At 42.4% G+C, this 25,722-nt stretch overlaps 1 long non-coding RNA gene across 2 annotated transcripts; it reads right to left on the bottom strand.

The window, feature by feature from the left end:
* Positions 1–8,125: 8,125 nt before the first annotated feature.
* Positions 8,126–25,390, bottom strand: LOC138684984 (uncharacterized). Of its 2 annotated transcripts, none has more exons than XR_011324202.1 (4): positions 24,751–25,390; positions 16,198–16,324; positions 15,955–16,069; positions 8,126–10,399 (listed from the first exon to the last, which is right to left on the bottom strand). It is a non-coding gene; the product is annotated as an uncharacterized lncRNA (long non-coding RNA). The 2 variants fall into 2 exon arrangements; XR_011324203.1 differs by having other exon boundaries at positions 16,198–16,321.
* Positions 25,391–25,722: the final 332 nt, after the last annotated feature.

The following is a 25,722-nucleotide window of genomic DNA, read 5'->3' as shown; positions in this document are numbered from 1 at the left end:
CCAACCACTCAGGGGAGGCAAATGTTTTCTGTCTCTCCCTGGTTTTGAGGCTAATGTCTTCCGACCAACTAACAGTACTGGAGATGCAGCTGTGTCTTGGAATTCAAAGATATCTCAGTAAAGAGCACATACCAGTCTCTGTGAAGGGCCTTGTTTCAGACCAAAAGTAAATAGTCAGTGCCACACAAACCTGCACAGTGATCAAACACTGGAAAACATGATTGGATTTTTTTTCCATAGTTGTGAAAGGAGGTTAGACTTGTCTAAAATTGCCTTCTTTGTATGATGCTTGAAGTCGGTGAATAGAACCCAGAAGACAGATTTTAAGCATTAATCAGTGAAAACACAAGCAACTTTTCATTTCGGAAATCTTTCTTCAGAGTAGCCTTTCCTGTTTAACACTGAAGAATTACACTTTGGAAACGGGTGATCTTTGCTGCCATGCTTCCATTCAAACGCAATAATAAGCAACAATCTTTCCAGGCTTATTTGTTGTTTCTTTCTGTTATAATTTAACATCTTTTTTTAAACCCTGCAGAAGCTTTTACTACAGATGAAAAAGCTCATCCTTTGCTCCTGCATTCTCCTTGTAGCGTCATCTTTATCAGAGCACAAAACATTTAGGCATATTTATTTATTTTTCTTGTAAATATCTCATTGATTGAAATAAGAAAGGTCCAGGTCAACAAACATGCACTAACTGTCCTCTCCCAACTCCATTTCCTGAAATCCTTTCCCAGCTGGGAGCAAGAATGAACTCAGGGAGTCCTACTTCAGCAGCACACCATGAAAGAAAACAGATTTGCCATTTATACTACACTTACTACGTAACGCCCCAGGTAATTATCTTTTCCTGTCTATGCATATACTATTTTAGGTATATACTTACAAAATCTAAGGCAAGCATCGCTCAGATCTTTGACTTGTTGATGCTGTGTGGCTTTCAACTTCTTGCATATTTAAGGGAAGAAGGATAAGTTTGTGGTTAAAGTACAAGTCTAGGAGTCAAGAGGTCTGGATTCTATTTCTAGGCTGTGCCACAGACTTCCTGTACGCCCTTGAACCACTCACGTGACCTGTTTGCATTTTTATACCCCATCTACTAAATGGGGAATAATCGTTGCTTCATACATGCTGCTGCTGCGAGGCTTAATTCATGCTTCTCTGAAAGTGTTTCAGGTTCCTCAGAAGCGAAGCACTTCAGAAATAAAGCCTCATCTCAGTTTTAATATTGTCTGAGCTGTCTAGCTTAAATGTAACCTCACCAAAAGGGAATGGTATTTGTAAATGTCATCCTTATAATGAAAAATCTGTTCTCTTTTTTCTGCCCCCCATGCCTTCTCCACTTCCTCTTCCAACAAGCTGCAGCATTGTTAAAATACCTCCTTATCCCCTGGGACATCCAACTGATCACAGACCTGGGTGTGGGGTTTGTTTTATGTGGAGATGTGCAGGCACTGGTGTTGCAACATTATTTTCTCTGTCTCTGAGCAGGCAAACAACTCTGCAGAAAGAATAAGAGCATATCTGCATTTGATTTAAACAGGCATTCAGAACAAGCTGAGCCTTTCAGGGAAAAGATTGGTCTTTAGTTTCATTTAAAACAAAGGGATTCCCAGACTGACATTTCTGAGGGCTTGGGGCTTTTTAATTATCTCTTGAGGGTTTCTGAAGGTGCAGAGATGAGATACTATGCTGCTGTTGGACATGAGTGTTTCAGTTAATGAGTGATTACCAAATGATCCATTACTGAATCAGCATAATACAAAAATTACAGTGTTTGCATGTGTAGAGGAGAAGAGCGTGCTTTGTGGGAGCTGAATGTGTTGTCTAGGCCTGATAACTAAAGAAAAGTTTTGATTATTTGTGTAACTGTTAAAGTTGTGCCATCTTGTGCTAAGGCCAGCTCAGTCAAAGTGTGACCCTGGTCAAAAGCCCCATCAACTTTAAGGCTGGGCAAGGACTGCAGAGACTCATGTGAGCTGTGAAATCCAGACCCCGATGCTGAGTGTGGTGGCTTGTCTGGGCTACATGTCCCAAGGACAGAGGTCTGTCACCCTCACAGCAACTACTTGGACTAATCTTGTGGAATAAAGGCTGATGGTGAACAGGGTGATCCTGCTGGTCTGTTGCAGAGCCCCCAAAGTGCAAGAATAGTATCAGGAGTGCATGGGAGAGGAAGGCCTTTGTCCCCAGAACACAATGCACCCTGATTACTCCGGACTACTTGAATAGCCCAGAGGCCCCATAGCAGTGATACACTGGGAAGTCACTCTGTAATTGCTCACGGGTTCCCCTGAAGACTCATTGCGCATGACTCGGAAAGTGGATCCTTGCATTTAATCTGCACGTATACAGAGATCAGTGCTATAAAAAGCCAATCACTACCCTGAGCTGCATGAGATAACCACTGACTTTTCAAACTTGTAAGAGCCTTCTGCAAAATAACAGAATGAGTGCTGAGACACTCATGTATTTGGGGGGAGCAGCATTGCTGTAAATGCTTTGTGAAAGAGAGATTGTCAAGCAGAATAAGCATAAAGAAGAGGTAGAAGCTTGGCATGTGAAGAAGAGAGGAGGAGCAAGTTGCTACTGGGAGGTGTAAACACCAGTGCTAAAAAAGCCTTGACATTGTTTGAGAGACCTGGAGGAGCCTTCATCAGGAATGAGAAAGGAGAAACAGAGAGGCAAGGTTTGAAACATTCAGAGCCATGAAAACAAAGAGAGGAAGCAGGAAGCCAGGATTAAGAGAGGACACAAACTTACTGTGGGGGTGCCAAGATGTGACAAGTTCAGTGTCCCATATTCCCCTGCATTGGGTGACAAGTAGCAGTTACCAATGGTTTATGTGGGGGTAGGCTAGTTATCAAATGAGGAACCTTTGCTTACTGCCCATCTCCTTTTCTCTGTTAATTAGCAACCAGAGGTGGAGAGGCACTTGCATTATGCATGGTGTGGATATTAGCTGTCAGAGGTACAGCCCTCTAACCATTCAGTGTTTTCAGGGAATGCAGGGCTCCTTTATTCGTAACTTCAGGAAGCTGCATTAATCAGCGGGGGATTTATTATAAGGCCAAATGGACAAATTTGTGGTATTTGGCCTGCTATAAATTGTCTCACACTGAACCTTTTCATTTTCCAGTTGGTATTCTCCTGAGAGTTAAAACATATAGCTCTCAAAGTGATGACTTGGGAGAGCCTGGGAAAGCAGTGATATTGCAAAAACTATGTGTCCCTCCTACACCTTCAGTACATTCTCCTCATTACCACAAACTGTCCCCAGGAATGCTTGATCTGAATTAACTACAAGCTCTGCAATATTTTGAAGATCTCTCTAGGCCATTTCCTGCCCTCCCCATGCTCCCTTACTTGGGCAGATATCCCAGTGAAGGTCCATGGGAGTTTTGCTTGAGACATCTGTTCAGATTTCCATTTGTGCTTACTTCTTTTCAGCCAGTGTTTTGCTCCTTTCCTCTGACTCCTTGTTATTCTCCCTTTGCTGCTTAGTGCAAAGTGAGGAGACGAAATAACTAGATGATACAAAAAGAGGAGAAAAAGAAACCTGTCAGAGAGGAGCAATAAGGGCCAGGAGTAATGGGAAAGACTGAAAACCTGGTCAAAATTCATCTCCGAATACCTCCCAGAAGTGCTGGACACAGACAGTTTGGTGGGCACACTTTGAGTTCAGCTATCCAATTTTTGTCCCACAAAACACATCCCTTTTGCTTGTAGATGTAATTACCAGGTCAAAGCTAGCTTAATTAAGTGTGATAGAAAAGGCAATCAACAGATTGCCTTTGGCAGTTGCCCCTTGTATTATTTCAGCTCTGAGAAGATTTAGTATTAAAACACTAGGTAGGATTATATTTCTGTAGGTGTGATCTACCTCTTTATTGTCCTCTCACAAGGCGCCTATGACTTTGTGTTATCACCAACTCACTGCATCAACTCAGAGGGTTAAACAGTTACTCAAAAAGAAATGGCAGACAACATGAAAATACAGTTCATTCTCCCTGATGGTTTGAACCACCTGGAGAAACCTGCTTTCCTCATCAGAAAAGACACGTTGCACCACTTCGGCCATGCTTATTTCTTTTTCTGTGATAAGTTGACGTGTCCTTATGTAGACATGAAAGTGACTGTGCACATTTTTTTCTCATCTAAACACATCTAGCAGCCACTTGGCTTTATTTCCTGAAATGGGTTTTGGTTTATTTTCTTTTTCAATTTCAACATGAGAAGTTCCAACCTGGCTTCTTGTCACAAATATTCTACTTCATGTTTGTCCTGCAGAGTAAGCGTTGCTTAAATATTTTAGGGATTCAATTGCTTCACTTAAGAATTTCTGTCTCCATGACAACCCTTCTGTGCTTTGTAATACCTTTGGCAAACACAGTGGAGCTATTATTTATTTCAAACCATATAACATTTTGCAGTGGAGGCACAAAGGGAAATGGAATCAAAAGAAAAATACCAAAAGAGCTAATCTGAACCATTTTCTTTAAAAACAGTTTGCAAAACAAGGACATCATTTACTGTATGGGAAGCGTGGTCATGTCGAAAATGCCTCATTTTTTCTCAAAATCCACTTCTGGGCTCCTTCTTTATCCCACCACTGTGTCCTGATACAGACAGGCTGCAGAGTTTGGCCTTCAGTATCATCTCCCTGACCATTAGTGTTCTGTGAAAGAAAGTTAACTTCATGGTGAAACTGCTTCCCAAGCATTATGTAATTATTTTTTTTCCCAGACATCCAAATCAACTGCTCCCACACTGTGAAAAACAGAACTCTCTTCTTGCCTGGGATGATGGATGATCATCTGCCACATGATGGAAGGTGTGGCAGGGTCACACAGTTCTTGTGAATCTTAAAAAAGATCCCATACTTCCATCATTTGGAAGCTTCAGTTATGCAAATAATATCCTCTGTATGGAATTTCAGTTCTCTGGTCTATAGCTGTGTTGGCTTTCTAATAAAAAAATACCACTCAAAGTAAGTTGCTAGGTATTTTCCACTCCATCCTCAGATACATTCCTACATTTGTGCCTTTCTCTTTCTTCTTGATGCTGTCCTGTATCTACCTCAATTTTCTAGTTCATACCTGCTTCATATATGGAGTGGCTAACATGCACATCTCTCACGTTAGACTTCTGACAGTTGTGCTTTGCGTAAGCTCTTTGTGGATAAAGCTCCTGGTGAGGACGATTTTGAATAGTGGCTTGATTTCTGGGTGCCTCTGTAGTTGCATCAAAACAAGGCCTTATTTTCATATGATGTTTAATGCCAGGGTCTTTCTAAATCAGACCATGCAAAAGTGGTTAAAGCTGGCCATGCCACATCACCAGTCCCTGCTGAGAGGTTTCCTGTGTAACATCTTAGTGCTTCCAGACCTCTGAAGAGCAGCAGTAACAGGCAAAGGCACTGTCTCTGTCTTCTCTGCTCCTGTGTCACACTGGAACTTTCTCAGAGGAATGAGGAGCCAGGATCTACATGTGGCCCAGGCGTTTTGTTAAGATATTCATATAGCAGCATTGTTTGGTATTAAACATCATGTATCTGAGAAACCTTTCCCTTTTTCCCCCCTCAGTTTTGAAAATGAAGGGGCATTTAGAGCCTAAAACGTCATGCTGAGTCCATAAAGCATAAACACTATCCATGCTGATGTAAAAGGCACCCTTTTACTCTTAATACATGATGTTGTTTCACAAAACCCACTGAGATGCAGCCCCAGAAGTCTCCCATGCTCTTCTGATTCCTTCTGTCTGGATGTCTAAAGCCACTCACCTCTGCCTCCTCCTATTCATCAAGCACTGTAGTGCTCTCTCATGAGAGAACTCCTATAATTCATAGTGTTAATGACTCCGAGTGGTGCTACCTTGAATATAAAAGCAATCTAATTAGGCCACCTTCTGGCTGAATCTGATTTAGTCTTTGACTCGGGAGAGACAGGGAAGATGAGTGGGTGTGTGTATGTAATAGTGACTGTTGTAAAGAGCAGACGTTGCTGAACACAGGTTTTTTAAGTTCTACTGCCTCCTTTCTCCTTTGTTTTCGTTGTTTCCTTGTTGTGCTTGGAGCATCTACAGAAAACCTTGGTGTAATATGATACAGCACTTAGAACAAGCAGGATGATTATAAATGGCTCTTGCCTCACTTCTGGATCCTACAGATGTTACTACATGAGGTTTGGTTCTTCCTAATTCTATAATTTGATTTTAATGGCTAGATACCATTGCAGCATGCAAGTCCTAGAGACAATAGTGTCCTTTTACATTCAGAAACATCTGTTAGCTAAGTGCTGTTGTACAGCCTGAACTCTAAATGAGCAGATCTGTGTTTGAACACCAGCATTTTATACCAACCTGGCAGACAGCATTCTCAGGAGAAACAAATCTAATACATCTTTTCTCATTTGGTAGAGCTCTTTCCCCCATCCTTCATGTTACTCTTTATTTCATCTGCTACTTTTAGGGATATGAAGTTTGAGAGTCTTTTCTGAGGGCTTAATGCAGCCTGGGGACCAAATGTGTAATTCAAATAATGGTGCTTTGGTGTTCCCTTGAAGCACAGGATAGAACAGACGCCACTCAGAATAATATTTTGGGCTGTCACTATTTGATCAAAGAGCTTGGACTGGATCTGCCAGTGTTAAAGCTTTTAGGATGGATGACTCCTTTGCTTTAGAAGGGGTTTCCAGTAACCGAGGGCAACACATAACATCTTTGAAATTTCTGTATTTACAGAGTAGTGAACTCTCCATGGTAGTGCACTTCAGGCACCCTCCAGGGAAGAAACAGGTTACAGAGCTCATTGGCACATCCCTCCTTTTCCTCTTCTAATTTGTGCTCTTTCCAGTTTGGTCTTGTTTCTGTAGATTTCTATAGCCTTCCATAGGACAGCTTGGGGAACAAGCCTGAACTCAAACCCAGCTAACAAAGAGAGTTTACTCATAGCCGTAGGCTGTAAGGAATAAGTTTTAAAGATACCTGAGTTCTTTGGGGTTGGAACCACAGTACTCTTGTGTCAGCTGAGTACGTTTTATACCTTAAGTGCTGTACAATAAGTGGTTTTTGTAAAACACACGTACTATTAATGCTTGCAGATTAAAACAGCTGCCAGGCGGCAGAACTGTTGCATGCAGAAAAATCAGGTGGACGCTCAAAGTTGGAGCTTAAATTAATTCTCTATTAGGGAACTGCAAATCTTAAGGCAAATTCAAACAAAGAATTGTACAGAGGTTTGAAAATTAAATTCACAGCAATTTTTCTCAACCTGTGTTTAGCTTTGAGGGCAACTGCTTTTATTCTAGACTTGAAGAAAACTTGCCTGGTTTTCCAGTTATATTGGTCTAATAAAATTCATCACTGCTTCTTAAAAACGCTGCCTCACATAGTGTGTAGTTAGGTCATAACAAAGCCACTACCATGTGTGCTTGGAACACAGCCATTTAACACTTTGTTCTTTGTATTCAGAGTATCTCACTGCAAAACAGCAACAGTTACAGCTTTCAGAGGAAATTAGCAAGTACTGGGGAAGGATCATTTGTTTCTAATAAACCAGCCAGCTGCCCACTTACTTTTCAAGTAAATCACCACATTCAGTTACCAGATTTCAGGCCTGTTTAGAGTATTTATAAAAAGAATAATTGGACTTACTATTATTTATCTTTTTAACCATCAGTTATTTTAAATTGAACTAACTGAAATTTAGGTTCCAAACAGAAGTATATGTTCACTGGAGCTAATTCTGAAAGCCATATGTGAAAGTTGGTACAAAGACTCAACAAATTTAACTTCCCTGCCATCATGCTCAGAATCTTTTCTTAATATCACCTGCACTCTGTATTGAAAAAAAAATACTGCTTCTCACTGGGCAATAGGTAGGTACAGTTAGCAAACAAAACACACTATGAGCTCTAGAAAGTATAAAACACAGAAAAGAGAGTGGGATTCTCCAGAAGAGCAAGGCTTTTTGCAAAACTTCATTTCCATTTATGTCACATAAGAACTTTTAAACAGAGCCTTTTGTGTGTTGCCACTACACATTGTTTTGCCTCTGACTCTCATTGTCATTTAGTCCATAGACAGTTTCAAAAGTATCAATATTCAGTGTTTCTTCCCTGCTTCTCAACAGATTAAATTAATCTGCTCCCACCCGCCTTCCTGAGACAAAAGTTATTTCATCCATGGCTGTCATGTATTTCCCAGATAATATTTTAATGTAGTCCCACCAGTCACGACTTTCATAAACTTGATTTACTGTCTGGTTTATTGACCTCACTTTGCAAGGCTTTGCCTCCATAACAGCTGTGAACACGTTGCCATAACAGGAGTTTGTCTTCTGTACATCAGCAGTTTGCCCTTTCGTGTTCTGAAATCTCCAGGGAAACCCTGGTGGTGTTAATCCTTAATTCCTGGGAACCTCCCTCATACTCAAGACACTCTGGGCATCTTAATAAAAATGTAACTAAGGAAATAATTTAGGGTAACCGAGCAACGTTCACTAAACCGCCGAGACTACAAAGGATATTTTCCAAGCAAATTGTTTATTGAGAGTAGTATCCTTGGTCTCCAAATGAGGAGGAATTTAAAATAGACATGAGAGTACATTTGGGGATATACAGGGCATGCACGGCATCACCTTTGACTAGTTTGCTCATGCCAATCTATACTTCCATATTCTCCCATGTCAATAGGTTTCTATTCCACATGCCCATTGGAATAATGAGAGACAGAGATCTCTGCAGCTGAACAGCAACTCAAGAGCTGATTGGATCTATATATATATTTGTAGCCTCCCACTGTATATGTAGAAATGGCAATAGGAGCCTACTGCCTATGCAGGGATATAGAGAGCTGGCAGCTAGGGAATGAAGGGAAATGAGATTGCAAGGAGCAGGAGGAAATGACTAAGAACTGTAGCAGAGGTGAGATCACACTGGTACACAGGCTAAGCAGCAGAAGCACAGAAAGACAAATATAAAGGTGTAGAGAATGTGGGAAGAGAAGGAAAAATCCATGGGATGTACAGAAGCAGAAGGCAGAGAAAATTCTTGTGGCTTAAATAGTTTTTTTAATTGAAAAGCACTTCTGTTTGTTGAAAGTTTTAGGCAAAGAAAGCTGAGGTAAAGATGCAAAAATACATAAATAAATGAAGAAAAAAAAAACGGACTGGAAATAGTCACTTGTGATGCCCATAGACAGTGCAATTAAGTAGCTTCTGTATAAAAAAGGAAGACAAGAACTGAATATCAGGGACAAATTCCCACCTCCAGTAGTGTCCCTGGCAAGGGTCTCCCTTTCTGAAGGAAGGCCACGATTTTGTCCTAGACAACCAAAATTAATCAAAGCAAGGAAAATGGCAGACATTAGTATTCTGTGGGAATCAACAGGAAGAAGCTTGCAAACAAAGGTTTAGAGCCAAACACAGTGGAAAAGAGGTTGAATGGTTAGGGGCAAAGCGAGGGGCAGACATGACCTAGGCAGCAGCCTCACTAACTGCAGCATTTCCTGCCATCTGCTCACTCCATTCACCAGCGTGCTGAACAGCCCTTCAGCAGAAGTTCCCAAACCTCTTTTTTGTTGCTTCTTTATCAGCATTTTGATAAGTTGGCTTGTTGGCACTCCTGAACTGAGGAGTGTTGCCATGAAGTGCCTCTTTCCATGTTACTAAAAGTTACAGCCTTCGTCTACTGTGGAATTAGCAGATGAACTTTCAGAGGCCAATTATAAGAACTATCTTGGAAGCATATAAGAGCCACTTCTTTTTATCCAAGCTCTTAGCCCAGCCCTGCTGTTCTGTCGCGTGTGCGTAGCGGGACTACTTGTGCAGAGTGAGATGTCTCCTGGTTTGGTTTGCAGGGTAATACCTTCTAGGATGATAATATTTGACTGGGTCATGGCAAGAGGTGCGTGGTTGAAGAAAAATATCTTAAATTATTCATATTCTGTCAGGGGAAGGAAAGCCATGTAATATTGGATTATGCATATTTTATCATCGAGTTGTATAAGTGAGCTATTAAACTGCATACAATTCTTGCAAGTCTTTGTTCTATAGATTAGTTTTACAAAGCATTTTGTGTTCCTGCTGAACATAAACAGCCTCTCATATCTCCACCTACTACACCAAGTATTCTCCTGATTAATTCATGAAGTCTATAATATTCAAAAGGAACCAGGGAGAAGAAATACGTTTTTAAGCCCTCTCCTAGCTTTGGCAGAGCAAACTATTTGTGTTCAAGTCAGGAAAGCAGATTCCTTGATCATTTTCATTCAGCACAGCATTCTTTCGTTAGCATCATGTCTGGTCCTCTGTCTTTGCAAGGAACACACAGTAGTTCTGCAGCTATACAGTGGACATTGTGGCGGCTCTCAGAGGTTATCATCATCAAAGCTAATGCTAGAAATGGAGGAAGCAGAAGGACAAAATCAACCTCGCTTGCAGCTTCATCTCCAGCTAGGTGAAATCCCAAACCTCAACTCTTCCCAGCTGGGGGGACACTGGCACCCCTCAGTACACTGATTTCCAAGAACCAGCCAGGGCACTGTGCACAGGCAAGTTCTGTAGGCTCTCCTGGATGCTACTACAGTCACCCACAGCCACACCATGGCAGAGAGGAAGGACAGATATTCAGTGGGGAGATTTATAGCCTCCCCTGGGCAGCTGGGTAGAGCAACATGGCAGACTGAGCTCCCTGGGTGCTCATCAGTCTGGCCTCTGTTGGGCTTTTGCCTCAGAGTCCCTCCATCTCAGACCATATTGGGTGGCTATAGGCTAATGCCTAGGCATAGCCCTGAGACTTCAAGGATGGGATGGCAGAAACAGAAAACTTCCCCAGGAGCAAGGACAGCTGCTTCACAGCCACTTTATGACCAAATATAACATCATCTCAAATAGGTGCGCTCTTATCCATGGATGTCTCCCAGGGCCCAGAGCAAGGGATGCTTCATGTGTAGTACATTGTTTTCACTTTCACAAAACTGATTATCACAGGCTGAGCCTGGCTGGCCACAGGCATGCAACAGAGCCAGAACAGTAATCCCAGTATTTCTGACTGACCCACTGAAGGGAAGTACCAGCAGAAATGAGGGGAAAGCCCAGTCTCCTGAGGCTTTGCAGGCTCCAAATTGCTGGCTGGCTCACAAAAGGCTGAGTATTGTGCTCAGCCAAACAAACGCTCATTGGAATTTCAGTGCTTATTAGTTGACAGCTCTTGGATAACCTCCATATGAAGAAGAAGGTGGAAAAACAGTCCCCAAAACAGATTTTTGTGTGTACCTCATTTTGCATGTCTGTTTTTCTGATAGGCTGTATGCATAATGCAGCAACAGGGCATTAGGGTGAGCAGTATTGCTTTGGGAATTATCTGGGGAACAAGGTTTTGATGTCTTTCTATTATCTATAGTCTAGGAGGAATAAGGGGGAGACAAAGAAATGTTGGTTCAAGGTGCTAGCTCTTGTGCCCTCGCCTACACATTCATTTCTGTAATGAACTAGGTATCTGTCCTCTTGCATTGATGATGAGCTAGGCTTACTGAATGTTTTCAGAGCTCAGTTTAAAGCAGATGTCATTCTGCTAAATTAAGGAGGCATTTAAAAAGAAATCACATGGTATTGTTGGTATTGTTATCCTTTCCCCCCAGAGGCTCCAGGTGCTCTTAATTCTCACTGGAGTGCTAAATACTCAATTTCTTCAGAAAAATCTGACAAATAAAGGTTAAGTATGTTCAACTCATCATTTCTGGAAATGTCCCTTTAACTCAGGTGTCAGCCGGAGGGGTTCTTGCCACTGTTTCTTCTGTTGTTCTCTTAAAATCCCACTAGATGCCATAGCAACAGCTGGATCACATGCTCCTCTGGTGTGCTTCCTATAAGCAGATGTGAACAATGCTGGCTAATAAAGTCTCAGCAAGTGTTGGACAGGAAAAGGACTGAATTCAGCCTCTACATTTTTTTTTTTTTAATAACTCCCAGCAAAGGCTTTCCGTCATTTCTTATGACACAGGTAAATGTAGATCTGCAGGCAAAACAGATTCAGGTTACTTCCTCGCTTAATAAGACGACCATCAAGGTAGCTGACATTTTACAGCCATTTTCTCCCCATCCTATGTAAGTGTTTCTTGGAAGCCTGAGGCTGAAATATGTTTCCATATTCAAATGTGTTTGCACTGCCTGAATGAATACTGTCTCTGCTTTATTGATGGGTTAGTCCTGCTGTTAAATTGATTACACTCTTTGGTATTTTTTGAAACTTCACCCCAAAGAAGAAATTCAGACCTTTTCATATGTCAATTGAATGCTCCATATTCAATTGTACTCTAATTATTTTCCATGCATGTGGCAAACAATTAAAGCAATACAGGTCAGTTTGGCCTAATAACTATGTCATTGTTTTTTAAATCACAGAATAAAGCTTTTCACACGTCAAGTGAACATTTAATAATGCCATCGCTTAGAGGAAGTGTTCATAATCCTTCTCCTCGACTAATGCAGAAAATATATGTGCAGCCTTATTTACGTTCATATTTAGGCAAGCGAAAAATAATAATTCTCTCCTTTAATCTGATTTCTGCTTCCAAGTATCTCCCATGAATTCCTCCCATCTAACACTAAACCATATGCAGTCTCAGCTGTGTCGTACTCCCTAGGTTCAAAACCTACTTGCAATGCATGGAGTTTGCAGCTCTGTCAGACATTGTGTAATCAATTTGTACTTTAATTATGGGTTCTTACAAGGACAAATAAGTTATACCTCCATGCAGTGTGATGGAAAGACTAAAACCCAAAACAGGTAAAGAAAATATTAAATTTTTTCTCTTGTGCAACTAGATGGAGGTTTAGTAAGAAATTAATGCTAATACTTATGATGAAAATCCAGAGTAGATTCTGTGATTTGTAAAATCTGAAGTGACTCTGAAATTGCAGATGCCTGTGGAGTTCTTAGACTAATACTTGTTTATAGCGTCTGCATCAATTTAGATGCAAAAACTTAAGGGATCTAATTATTTTCCTTCTGTTTTACAAAGTCTCTTTTCATTACATACCATCAAGTTAGAAATCCAGAGAGGAAATCTTAAGTAGTAATATCTGCTGCTGATTTTATCTCTTTTTTTTCTTTCTGAAGACTAAGGAATATGTGTATGTGTGCCTTACAAAGGGTCTACTTCTGCCACACCCTTGGTAGCTTTAAAAGAAATTTTTGGTGATTACTGGAAGTGCTCACTGGTAAGGTCAGAGTAAGGGAAACAGCCTCCAGTGAGGTAAAATGACAGCCCCTGCTCCAAAGCCTGAGACTATCGCATAGCAAGCTGCCTGACAGGCACTTGCGTGCATGGCTTCCATAGGTCTGGAGCAGGCTCTGAGCTGTGTAAAAAAGGCGCTGGTGCTTAAACAGGGTGAGCACGAAGAGTGGGAGGAACACAAGATATTAATAGCATCGTAATGGCATAGCATGGGAGAATGGGGCATAAATGGAAGGGAGCATCCTGGCAGGCAAAGAGGACAAACCAAAGGTATGGAGTATCCCAATGCTCACTGCAGCTCAAGTGTGCTGCCTGTCTTCTCCTGGACTGCCTCTCACTGCCATAGCCCGTTGCGTAGCTCCTCACGAGCAAAGAGTCTGGAGGGTGGCCCACACTGGCTGGCCTCAGGACAATCTCTCCAGGAAAGGTGGGCCAAGGGTGCTTCTCCTGCTGCTGCCCCTTGTGAGGAGGCACAAGTCTATGGTCCTCAGACTGTTGGTTCAGCATTTCTCACGGGAACAGCAGGTGAGGTTGAAACAATGACAGTGCTCTATGAAAAACTAGACCAGATCAGGCTAGGAAGATGAGCTGTTCTGTACAAGCTGGAGTGGCTGTTTGCCCCTGCCCTGCCAGCAGGGACACATCTTCCCCTGCCAAACCATCCAGCTCCAGGAAGATGCAGGCGCAGGCCTGTAAATTGATATTGCACTTAAATGATTACAGGCTCTTCACCTTCAGCCTGATTGCAGCTGACCTGAGGAAAAGCAAGTCCAGAAATCTAGTTCTGTCTGTCTAAGGGTTGCTGAACAACTGGGCTAGTTAAACCAGGCTAAATTAGTAATTAACAGGCATTGCCCTGGGAATGGTTTTATAAGCCATGAGTGAAGAAAATAGGCAAGTAATCATCAGCAGCTGCTAGGAGGATGAATTGCATGTGGATAGACAGATTTAAAGTCAGGAATAACAATTGTGCTTAGAAGTGGAAACAATTTACTTTATTGTTTTATTTGTAGTCATTGTGCACAAGCATTTTTGCTCAAAACTCCTAGGCAGACCACGTATGTTATGTTTGTGGAAAGACAAAATCATTCGTAAAGCATAACCATAATCACAAAGAGATTGTTTCATCTCAGATCTGTTTACTGACCTTTCACCACCAGAAAATGCTTTTTTTATTGCAGTCTGTGGCAAGAGAAATTCCAGAGAATTGTAACGTGTGCAATTAACAGGGGGTCAGCATTGCAGCTAGTATAAATCAGGGTAGCTACAACTTGGAGATATACTTACTTACATCAACTGAGTGTCTGGCCCCAAGAACGTAAAATAAGATTGGTCTGCAGAATGAGACTACTGTTACTGAGGAACCCATGACTAGCCTTTGTGTGGTGAGAAAATGCAGAGTTAATAGGATTTTGCTATTAGTGAATTTGATCTGATACCGTGCTTTATTTTATTCTAGAGCAGCCTGGCAGATATTTAGCATCAACAAAGCAAAAACCATAAAAGCATTTCTTACCTGTTGCGAACATTTTCCTAAGTGTACCATTACTCCCCAGGAAGCAGGAGCTCTGGGCACGGGAACCGTGAGCGGCCAGGCCGCGGGCAGCACAGCAGGGCAGCCCTGGGCAGCCTCACCCTGCAGTTGGGGTTGCCAGTTCAGCTCTGGCACCATCACAGTGACACTCTGCACAAATGTTGAAATGCAAACCAGAAAACCCAAGATGCACCTCTCTTTCTCAACAAGTACTTGAAATAGAAATACTCTGACCTATTTTTTTTTAAGCTACTCCTGTCTTGATATTCCCATGTAGAAAAAAGCTGCATCTTCACAGCCGTACTCTTCACAGAAGCCCTGTTCTCAAAGGCTTAGGGCTGGATTCAGCCCAGCATCCCTATACTAGGGAATATCCACCCAGCCTCAGTGAAAGCAGGGGTCATTTGACAATGGCTCACCTTGGCAACGCTTTTCAAGCCCTGAACAGCACAACAACTCAAATAATAGTCACTGCCTGCTTTGCTCTTTTCATGTTCTTCCCTAGCTTGGCACTGCAAAAATAAAAAGCCTCTTTAGAAGATAATGCACACTCTGTGTTGCTCACCCTTCTGTAATTTGCAGGAGCTGAGGACACTAGTAAGGTCCAAGAATAACAGGCATTTCTGCTGCATTCGAAGATACCTTGGCAAGTCTTCTGATAGATTAGAAGAAAAAGTAAACAGTTTAATGCAATCCCCAGGCAGCATCACCCATGTCTGGCTTTGAATGTAGATGAGGCCAATCTTGAAGAGGGCTTTGCCTGTACAGCAGCTGGTGCCTCTGTGCCTCAGGGCAGCAGAGCCAAGAAGGGAAACCCTGCAGGCACAAATGCCTGAGCCCTGCCCAGGCTGCAGGGAGGGTCAGTGCTCAGCTGGGCAACAGCTTGTCCCAGTAGCACCCTCAATGCTGGCTGTGGGTGGGCACGGCTCTTTCCTCATGTAGCTGTCTGAGGACTGTACAGCATCCAGCAGAGCAGAGCATCTCCCGTGTTTTACAGAGCCTCTGTTCTCGCTCCCGCTAGCTGCTGCATCCCCTCACACACAGTGCTTTCCTTGTTCCTGTGAAGCAAGGACAAGCCTTTCCTGCTGCCTCCTCTCACTAATGGTGGAAAATCCACAGGCCAACACTATAACACTCATCATGACAAGAGGGGAGCTTTTCTCCTGACTGAACTTTACCTCTGTCTCAGAGGCGTTTAGAAATTCACGGGCGGAAAGCTGCCTTTTCTTCATACGTTGTCTGATGACGTGACAACCTGGACTGTCATCATAGGGCAGATGTTTTCTGCAGCAGCTGGGCAAAAATAATTAGTACAACAGAGGTATAAGCAATTCTGTCCGTTGCTGAGGAACAGACAGAGGCTTCGGCTGCCTAAGCAACAACATGAAAGTTGTGTAGTCCAAGGGATCTGTTACACTAACCTGAATTTAGCTTGCAGCACAGTTTGATCATTCAGCTCACTCAGAACACCCATCTTTGACCTCACTTGCTTCTCAGTTAATGCCTTCTGCTCCTCCTTGGTACCAGCACGAGTGAAATGGAGGCCTTCTGGAGGGGAAACAGAGGTTATCAATATCTGCTGTGCAGACCATAGTAGTTGGACTCAGAAGGGCAGCTCCTAATCAGAGTGGATTTTGTTTTGCTCTTAATGGATTACAGCTGTTCCTGTGCTCCTGAACAAACTTTTCTCTCCTTCTCTTATTTGCATAGGAGATTGCAAACTTTTCAGGCTACTTTAAATGGCAGTCTGGTTGAACACGAAATCCTTGCCACCAAGAGGTCTGTCATTTGGCAGATAAATAACATCATTGCTAAAGTATTAAAAGAAATAATAAATCTTCCACCCTCTGTGTCTTACAGCTATCCTGGGTCTGTGGAGCTCACAGCTATTTTTCAGGAGGGAGACAGATTTATGTAGAGAGCTAATGTGCATGTAAATCTCTTCCCCATATATACTGCCTCCTCCTGCGTTGAATCCTGGCCTTGGTAAGAACTGTCATAATATCCAAAACTTTTTATCATTGATTGAAGAGACTATCCACTGTGAAGCCACTCCTCTGTTGGGTCTCTCTGAATTGGGGAAGGAATAAAAACTAATTCAGAGATAACATTACAATCAGTAACGGATTCATACTGATCAGATTCAGAAACATTCATACCGAAAGACTACAGTCTGTTCCTCTCTCCGCAAAACTTCTGTTACCTATATTGACAGAAGAGAAGCACTTCTGTATCTGTGGGGGATCTTCCAAACAGAGGTCCTTATGATTCTGCCAGACTATCATCTCACTCATTTGAATATTGCCCCCTGTCTTGAGAAGAAGCATAAATCTGATACTGCTGTAAGAACTTACTCCTACCCCATAAAGAATTTTCAGTACATGTGACACAGATGCTGCTCCAAGTTTACGCTCAGGGTTTCAGGTTTCAGAACAGACTATAAGTGCTAAGAGAAGCAAGATCATGACAGAACACAGCTCTAGCAAAAAATGGGAAGGGTACTGAGCCACATAAGGGTATAAATACAGAGACTAGTAGGCAAACTGTCTTAATCTGGTGGTTACCTTCAGCCTGGAAGTGGTCCTGGATGGTATCACCCTGCCCACCAGGTTTGTCTTAGAGGGGCTGCCCCTCCCTGCTTCTGTAAAAGCAGAGAGGGGAAGGACTGTATCTGTCTCCTACTGCTCGTACAGAGCCCACCTTCTCAAACCAGGGGCTGCTGCCACTGCAGCAGAGCTCATGAGCAGAAGTCCAATATACACTGACCATGAAAGGGGATGCACCTGGAAGCATGTGCATCTTCCAGGAAGACCATGGAAATCTAGGATTGCTCAGTGACTTTTGTCTTGGGTATTCAGGAAGGATGACAAAAGGTGAGAGATGTAGTGCAATGTGGCTGCAATTTCTGTAACTCCAGCCATGCAGAGGTTGTCCATTCATTGAAGGGCACCATTCCTCCCTTATGCGTGCCAATTCAGGGGATGAAATTTCTTTCAGGTCAACAGGACCTGTTGCCTAACTATCCACTTTGCCAGAAAGGTTCCTTCTTGGCTGAATGAATCCAAACGCAGAGCTCACCCAGACTAAGACCTTGAATGTAAGCTTCATTTTACTTTCAAGAAAGGGTGAAACATTTCATCTGTTATCTTGTGAGCCATCACCATAGGCAGCCTGTTTTCCAGTATCAGCGCATCCCAAGAATGGCAAAAACCTGCAGCTGGCTTACCAGCCTTTAGCACTGCCAAACCAGAAACTATGCGCAACTGTAAATCCACCACAAATTAGTCTGGATCTGAGACCAAACAATATTCCCTGTCTCAAACACCAAAGCAAGAGAGCAGCTCCACCCTCCAGAAACAATTTAGCCTGGTATGACCTGCATACTGAAAAGCATCCGTTAGCATTAGCATGCTGATTTAAACATGGCAAGGCAAAGATGCTGGCAACTAAAATAAAGATGCATAGGGCACAGAAGAGTCCTGTTCAGCTTCTTGCTTCATATTGCACCAAAAAAAGAGAGGGAGGAGAGATGCCTTTTGTCTTTTTTTTTAAACACAGCATTATCCAGAAAAAACTAATCCTTTTCATTTAGCAAATCCATTTTGTTTCTTGGAGGGTTAAATCCTGCTTGCCTCAAACAAATGAGTAATCCAATTGGCTTCAATGTGACAACTCCCAAAAGGCAAACAGGATTTGACTCCCTGCAGAATGTAGTACACAGATTTTGTGAATGAGCTATTTGAAACGCTGGATACTTTGTGTGCTAGCCTTGGTGCTTCCCTATAAACCCATGATGACTGTCTCAGCCAGTTTTTCTTGTGCTGAAGGTTTAAATGGCTTCCTATGGCTCTAAATTTAAACTAGGCCCTCTCACTACAAATCATAAATTTGGCCATGTTGGTTTTGTAAGATGGAGAGAAGAGGAAAGAGAAGGAAGCACTCTCTCTGAAAGCAGTAGTTAGGGCCAATTTACTTTTATTGGATGTTTTAATTTCTTGAGAACCACGTAATCTTCTAGGACTCTTGAAAAACTGTAAGCTCTGCATCTCTAACAAGAGCGAGCAAGAGTGATTAAGCCACATTGTATAAACTTCCCCAGCACCAAGGGCTTTCTCATCTCCTCACTGACTGAATTTCTGTGTTCTTACTAAGCCCTCTTACAAGAAAGCATATATTTGAGCTTGCAGCTTGTCTCATGTTTGCTACTGACAGTGAAGGCAGGCTGTTTTCAGAGTAGCCTGAATTTCTTTTCCTTGACACCTCTGGTTAGTTCACAAAAGATGAGTAATTAGCCACCTCTCAGCATTCACCTACAATGCTTGCACCACTGCAGGAGGGAATTCTCTTGACAAAAATGTTCACGCTGGCAGGAAACCAGATCAAGAAGGTAGTCAACAGTCCATATGCATGAAACCCATCCAAGGAAAACAGCTTCACTGATCTAACCTCAAGAGCTGAAATAATGTGGAAAATCACCCACTGGCTGTTTAAAAACAGTCAGATGGGTAGAGGCACTGAGTCCAAATAGCAAGAAAGAGAAGACAAAATTGCAACAAATAATGTGCCAAACACATTGTATGTTGATTTAACTATGCCCAAAGACAGACTTAGTGCCATCAGACAGAATTTACATGTCTTTAGATCCTCTATACTTGTCCTGATTTCTCAAATTGCAGTCTCTCACGGCCCCATATCCCCTAACAGGTAGCAAGGCTTAGGCAACTTGCATTTTTAGAAGACTATTTGCATCTTCTTTTTTTTTTGTGAAAGTAAAGCCTACAGAAGGAGAGGGGGAGTGCAGAAAGTTGTTATATAAGCAGTGAAGATAGGGAGTTCTGATTAGGCTTCTACTCTGGTCTGAAAAATAAATAATCAAAGAAAATGAAGATGCAGGTGCTTACACCAGGACTGAATATGGCTGAAGGTTTTGTTTCCTCGGCACTTCTTCCCTGATAATACAGATAGTGTCATGGGACTCATCTGTGCTACAGTAATCAAGCTATATAACACCACCGCATGCAGTATGTCTCACCGGGAGGGAGTGTATTGGAAACTGGCCTAGTCATTTTTAATGTGTGCTGCTCATTACTAAATTCAAGTATCATATTTTAAAGAAAAGTCTTTGTATTCAGAACAGGCCTCCAACCAAAATGCTGGATGTGAAAACCTCCCGTGTGCTGCACCAGGTTTAAGATCACTTTGGAGCAAGGGACTCTATTCCAGTGCTCCGCCCAGACCGTGAAGGTGACAGCAACTACGGCCCTCTGGCAGGAGAAGGGCACTGTGGCCAATCTTGTGTCCTGCCCTTGGCAGTATAAAATGCTGGAAATTTAGGGCAAGTTTGCAGGCTGTGCCATTCTCTTCAGACAAATTTCACAGGCCAGACCATGTAATCCATCACTATTTGAAGAAGAAAACTGTTGCACACCTTCTTAAATTACCTCCAAGGACTTTGATTTCAGTAATATTATAGCTTTTATTTTAGTAAAGATGAAACGGGCTCCCAAGCCTTGAAAGAGCAAATATCATTGGAAAAGAAGACAGAAGTCATCCATGAGCTAATTTGCCTTTTTGCCCAAATAAGATGAGATAATTCCCTGGAGTCTATTTTCCTAAGATTTTTTTTTTTCTCCAGTCTAGTCAAATGTCCTAATTAATAGATCTCAGTAGAAAAAAACACAAAATTAGAATTATCCAGAGCTCATGGTATCATCTGAAGTGCTTTGCAGTTCCACTGTGTGAAATTTGCCTCCTAACAGCGTGTGGGAAGCCCTGAGAGCTTGGCTCCTGCAGCGGCTGTGTCGGCATAGAGGTGGGGTGTGGGAAGATGAAGCTGTACAAAGCTGTACAAACCTCACCCATGTCAGTCTCCCGGATTTGGGGGGGTTTCTGCGTCCCATGGAGGGCATTTCCAAGCCGCCTTCTGGGAAATTACTGCCTCAAATCTTGTTCATTGGAACTAGGTATTCCAAATCCCCTAGTTAGCCCTACAAATATTTTTCTTTAATCTTATAAAAACATTTGAAATCTTAATCTTAAAGGTCGTAAAAGACAAAACAGTGCTCAGCCTCCCCCTCCTGAAATCCTGTTGATGTAAATTGGAGTGAGATACTGGGCTGAAGGTGATTTAAAGGGGCAGGGAATGAGGCAGAAATTTTACAGTTACAACCAAGACTGTTTTAAGGTTAAAAACTTTTGCTTTCAGAACTTGCAGGGCCATGTAGGAAGAGTGAAACAGGGTTGTAACCATGAACCCAGCTAGTCAGCCAACAGGCTGCACTTACAGAAGTTTCAATCCAGTAGAAAACTATTGATTTCTTTTCTGTGAAAAACAGAGGCAAATGTTTCAGTAAAAACTTCCCTCAAGAAATACAAGTCTAGAAGTCTGGATTTTTTCCAATGTCAACTGCCAGTAAGTGGCATAAACACCTACAAGAACAAATGCATTCAGAGGAACAAAACCCAAGCTTTTTGCTGGAAGATACCATGGGTTGAACTGAGATGTCTGAGCACATTTGATGGCAAGTGCTGCTGCTGGATTCATAATCCTTTCCAGATAACTCTTTGAAGAAAGAAAGCTTAACCCCATTTGACCTACGCTTACTCAGAGTGTCTCTTCCACTTCAGCAGCTTGAGCCACATACAAATGACCTTGTTTTTGCAACAGTTTTGATAGATTTTCAGGGACACAAATGTGCCTGATTCTGAGGGAAGGCTGATGCAGTTTGTGCCTCTGGAAGCTGACTTGCAATTCGTTAACCCTAGTTCCAGCTGTTGAAGTCCGTTGTGCCAAAATAATGAAATGCAGCCCTGATTTCCTTTCTTCTGGGTCAGGTCTTGACAGCGAGTGACATTCTTAGCTCTGAGAGCGGCTGGGGTCACTGGCTCTCAGCAAATTAGGCTCTCTGTCTCCTATGGAAAGTCTTTGGTCTGTTGTGGCTGTTGCTTTGATTTTCTAGTGATGTGTATTTTTATACATGTCTGTAAAAACAAACACAGTTTACCCTACTGCCACACAGATCCCTTGCAATCCCTTGTCAACAATGTCAAGCCAATGTTACACTCAAGCCCAGGAATGACTCATTTTTTACAACTGTGGTCTTCTGAGAGCATTACAAAGGCTACAGCGGAAATGGTTTAATTCAGAAGTATTTCCTGCACCACCATCAGTGGCTTATTTTTCCTGGGTCTCCATTTCCTTTGCTTTTCCAATGGTTTGGGTGTTCTATATTTAGCCAGTTCACTGAAGCACACGAGGAGAACTGAAGTAAGAGCTTGTACAAAAGCTTTTCCCCTGAATTTCTGCCTTCGTAGTAGAACCCCCTGTAATTTGACTGTCTTGTTACTCCCACTCATCCCTGCTGAATACAGCTGTATAAGATTTTAACAGTGCACATCGCATTTTTAATTCACTGTGCGCCTCTCCCTCAAATGAGAAGCAGATGACATCTGCTGCCACGGTGACTCAGCATGCAAAGAACTGCAATCGTAATCCAGCAGCCTATGCTAAATAACCTGACCCATTTACTTCGAAAGTCACTCAAATCTAAATGCCAGATATTACATTAAGGTGCGGGTGGGTGGGGATTGGAATGAGCCAAGGAGAGGTGAGGGAAGGGTCAGACAGTGTCCCTGAACTACACAGGTAAGCACCAGAATAGGGAGCAATGTGATGGCGGTGCTTGGACCCCTACCTTGCAGTCCTGGGCAGGGTGCGTACTGATTTGTAGCCCACCCAAACAAAAATATGAGGCAAAGGTATTACTGCAGTTGAAGGAGGAGAGAGAGATATATATGCAGGGGCAGACCAGGGGAGCCTGTATGAACCTGCCTTCTGCTGCAGGAAGTATAGAAGGTAAAATGACTGGTTTCACAGGTGGCTCAGACAGGATGGCCTGCGGGCAGTAGAAGCTCTCAGGAAGCAGTAGCTCGCTTTATCTCTAGCAGTATTTTGGGAGGGAGAAGAGAGGGCACTATCCTGCACAGGCTTTGGCGTATGAACAAAAGACATTAGGTAGCCAGCAGTTAATCCACTGAAAAGATGGATTCCCTGCCTTTGTAACAACAGATTTTCATTTCCAAGTGGACGAGATCTTTGAAGGGATAAGAGATTAACAATCTAATGTTTCTCGGTCTGCCTGATCAAGTGTAATCTTCCAGCAGTGCTTATCAGTGTCCAAACTTGTTTTTCATAGGAATGTCATGTTTTTACAAGGTCATGTTTGGTGGCTGAGCCTCAAAAGGGCCTTCCTGTATGTGTGAAGATATCATTGATTTTAGTATCTTCACTGGAAGTTGCTGATTATTTACAAGCCTACTATATGGGAGCTGGGCGTAGTGCTGCTTTCTTCATGTATATGACAACATTGTCATATGCTTGTCATATTTCCCTTCAGAGTAGAAGGAGTTTTCCATGGATCTCTAAGCTAAGCCCCTCCCTGCAAAAAGGTTTCCTTACTCAGAGATGAGGAAACTAAAACAAGAAGTGATTCAGTGGTTTTCCCGAGTCACACAATGATTTGGAATCTATCTCATGTCTCAGATGGAAGAAGGCAGATTTTGTGGCTGAATCTAGTGGCAGGAGTCCTTTACTCTTTCTGTGACCTAGAAGTTACGTTACAGCTATGTACGTCCATGTGCCCATCTTTTTGTTTAAAATGATCAGGATGAGTTCTAAATTTACAGTGATTGCATTTAGAAGAATTAACGGCTGAGGTGAAATGCCCAGGAGCTCCTGGAGGAGTGAAAGTGTAAAGAATTCGCAGGTTCTGTTCTTCAGTCAAAAGGCTCTTTTCTCCTCTAGTAATGTGATTCCAGTTTTAGGGGTGTCTTTTTTTAGGAGCAAAAAGTCCTAGATTACTTTGCCCTGAAACCATTTGTGGAGCTCCCTGCAAGTCCCGGTGGCTTTGACTGTACAGCGTGCAACGTGCAAGTGAGAAGATGTGGAGGCAGCTGGCATTCATTCCAGAAATACATGGGCACTGGACTTTGCCAGGGCCACGCCTGGGAATGTCTCAGCTCTTCCGCTGCAGAGATGCAGAAACACAGACTGTTTCTTCCTTTAGAGCTGGTTAGTTCAATCTGGCAAACCCATGTAACTTTCTTCTTGGAAAACAGTTTTGCGCTTTAAAGGTCCTTACCCTTCAAAGGTGTCTGAGCCTTTGTGCAGACTCAGTCAGAGAATGCTATGGAAAAAGTGGACTGTTAGCCATGATGTACGTGACAAAAAGTCAGCCACAAAGAGGGTTTTAATTTCAAAATGCCACATCACACACATTACGAAATGATATAAAAAGTTACAGCTGGTCTGCTAATAATTCTCTACATGCTTTAAAATTAAACACTTTATGAATTTGCTATCTTTCTTAGACATCCTTTATCGTCATCTCCTAGCAGCCTCAAGCTAGTTACATTATCATAACAATAAACGAAGTGTCCATCTTGCTCTCTTCCACACAGGTATCCTTTAAGATCACTAGCAGCCTTTCTGAAGTCGACTAAGTCACTTGCATGCATAAAAATGTTTGCAGTGAAATTTCAAGGGTCAGTCCCAGCTTTCATTTTGTTTGATTATGTTTCATAGACATATACATTCAGTCATTTCTCCTTATCTAGAAAGCATCCGCCCCTCTATTACACGGGGAGGAGTGAAGAAAAGAGCAAACTACAACATGCAGGCGCTTCAAAGGCAGGGAACAATGCTATCTGCAGAGAAACACATACACACAGCCTGCTGCCCATAAGGAGCTGGATGAAAAGACTAAAGCAGCACAGAGGGAAAAAATAACACAGGGAAGGCCAGCTGTGTCTGGAGGCACAGTTTCAGTTGTCATGTCTACTGTAGTATAGAAGATACACCTTATTTTCATTAGTCATGCTGAGGCTGAAGTGAAGCTGAGCTGCCAGACAGTGCCTTTAGATTCTGAGTGCACTCTCCAAACATAACATATAACGAATGTATTAAACAGTTCTACCTGTATGATGCTGCCATTTAAAGTGTGCAGTGTGAGTATGCTGTTGTTTCATTGCCTGCTCTGATCCAGCTCTAATGTCTGAGCCTGTGTCATCAGGGACTAGAAGGGATGTTAGCTACCGCCCAGCCCTTCCAAACAGTACATAAGGATGACTGAGGACAAGAAGTGTGTCAGAGCTCTAAGCTGCCCCTCTGTTCATTGAAACTTGAGACCTTTAAGGAAGAGCAGAGTGAAAATACAAACTGCATTAATTCAGTAGTATGCCACAAAAACACTTTGAATGTGAGCTGTGTTGTAAGTAATCAATACTTAATGTTACAGTGAGCGCTTCTTGGTTTCAGAAATGCCATCTTAAAGGTACAAAGCACTCAGAGGATTAAAAATAATCTTTGCACATCCTGCTAAGATAAACGGGGGATGTTTTCACTGGGGTGCTCCTGTTCTGTTACTCTCAGGCTGTAGCACACAAGACAGTGCTCTATTGTCTTATACTTCAAAAACCATCTTCTCCCCCACCACAACAGGAATAATTCTCATTTGAAATGAGCAACCCCATCACTATTTTAAGGTGAAAAAAAGGTGAGTCACCCCACAGGTTCCTTTTTCTTCAAATAGCAGATTCCTGTATTTTTCTCTGAAGTTCTCACACACAGTCGATCTGCTGGGGAATAAACTGTACAGCAGCACTAGAGAGCCAGTCATTAGGCACATATGAACTGATCACATTAACGCATAATTAGCACATAATTTTCTGGAGATCCCATATGGCTCCAGTCATATCATTACTAACACCAGCACATCATATTGTCTAACAGGAGCGGGTCAAGCCCTGACCTTTTCCTAGTGTACATGTTCTGATAATAATAGATATTATTTTTGGCTAGAAATAGATTTGTGGTGTAATTTATGACCCAGCTTATTCTTCTTTTTTCTTAAGAGTGAATGTTCTCTTTGATGATCTTAGTGGTGGTG

The sequence above is a fragment of the Haliaeetus albicilla genome, chromosome 4 (assembly GCF_947461875.1).
Source record: "Haliaeetus albicilla chromosome 4, bHalAlb1.1, whole genome shotgun sequence".
Classification (NCBI taxonomy): domain Eukaryota; kingdom Metazoa; phylum Chordata; class Aves; order Accipitriformes; family Accipitridae; genus Haliaeetus; species Haliaeetus albicilla.
This window is presented reverse-complemented; position numbering and strand designations above follow the sequence as displayed.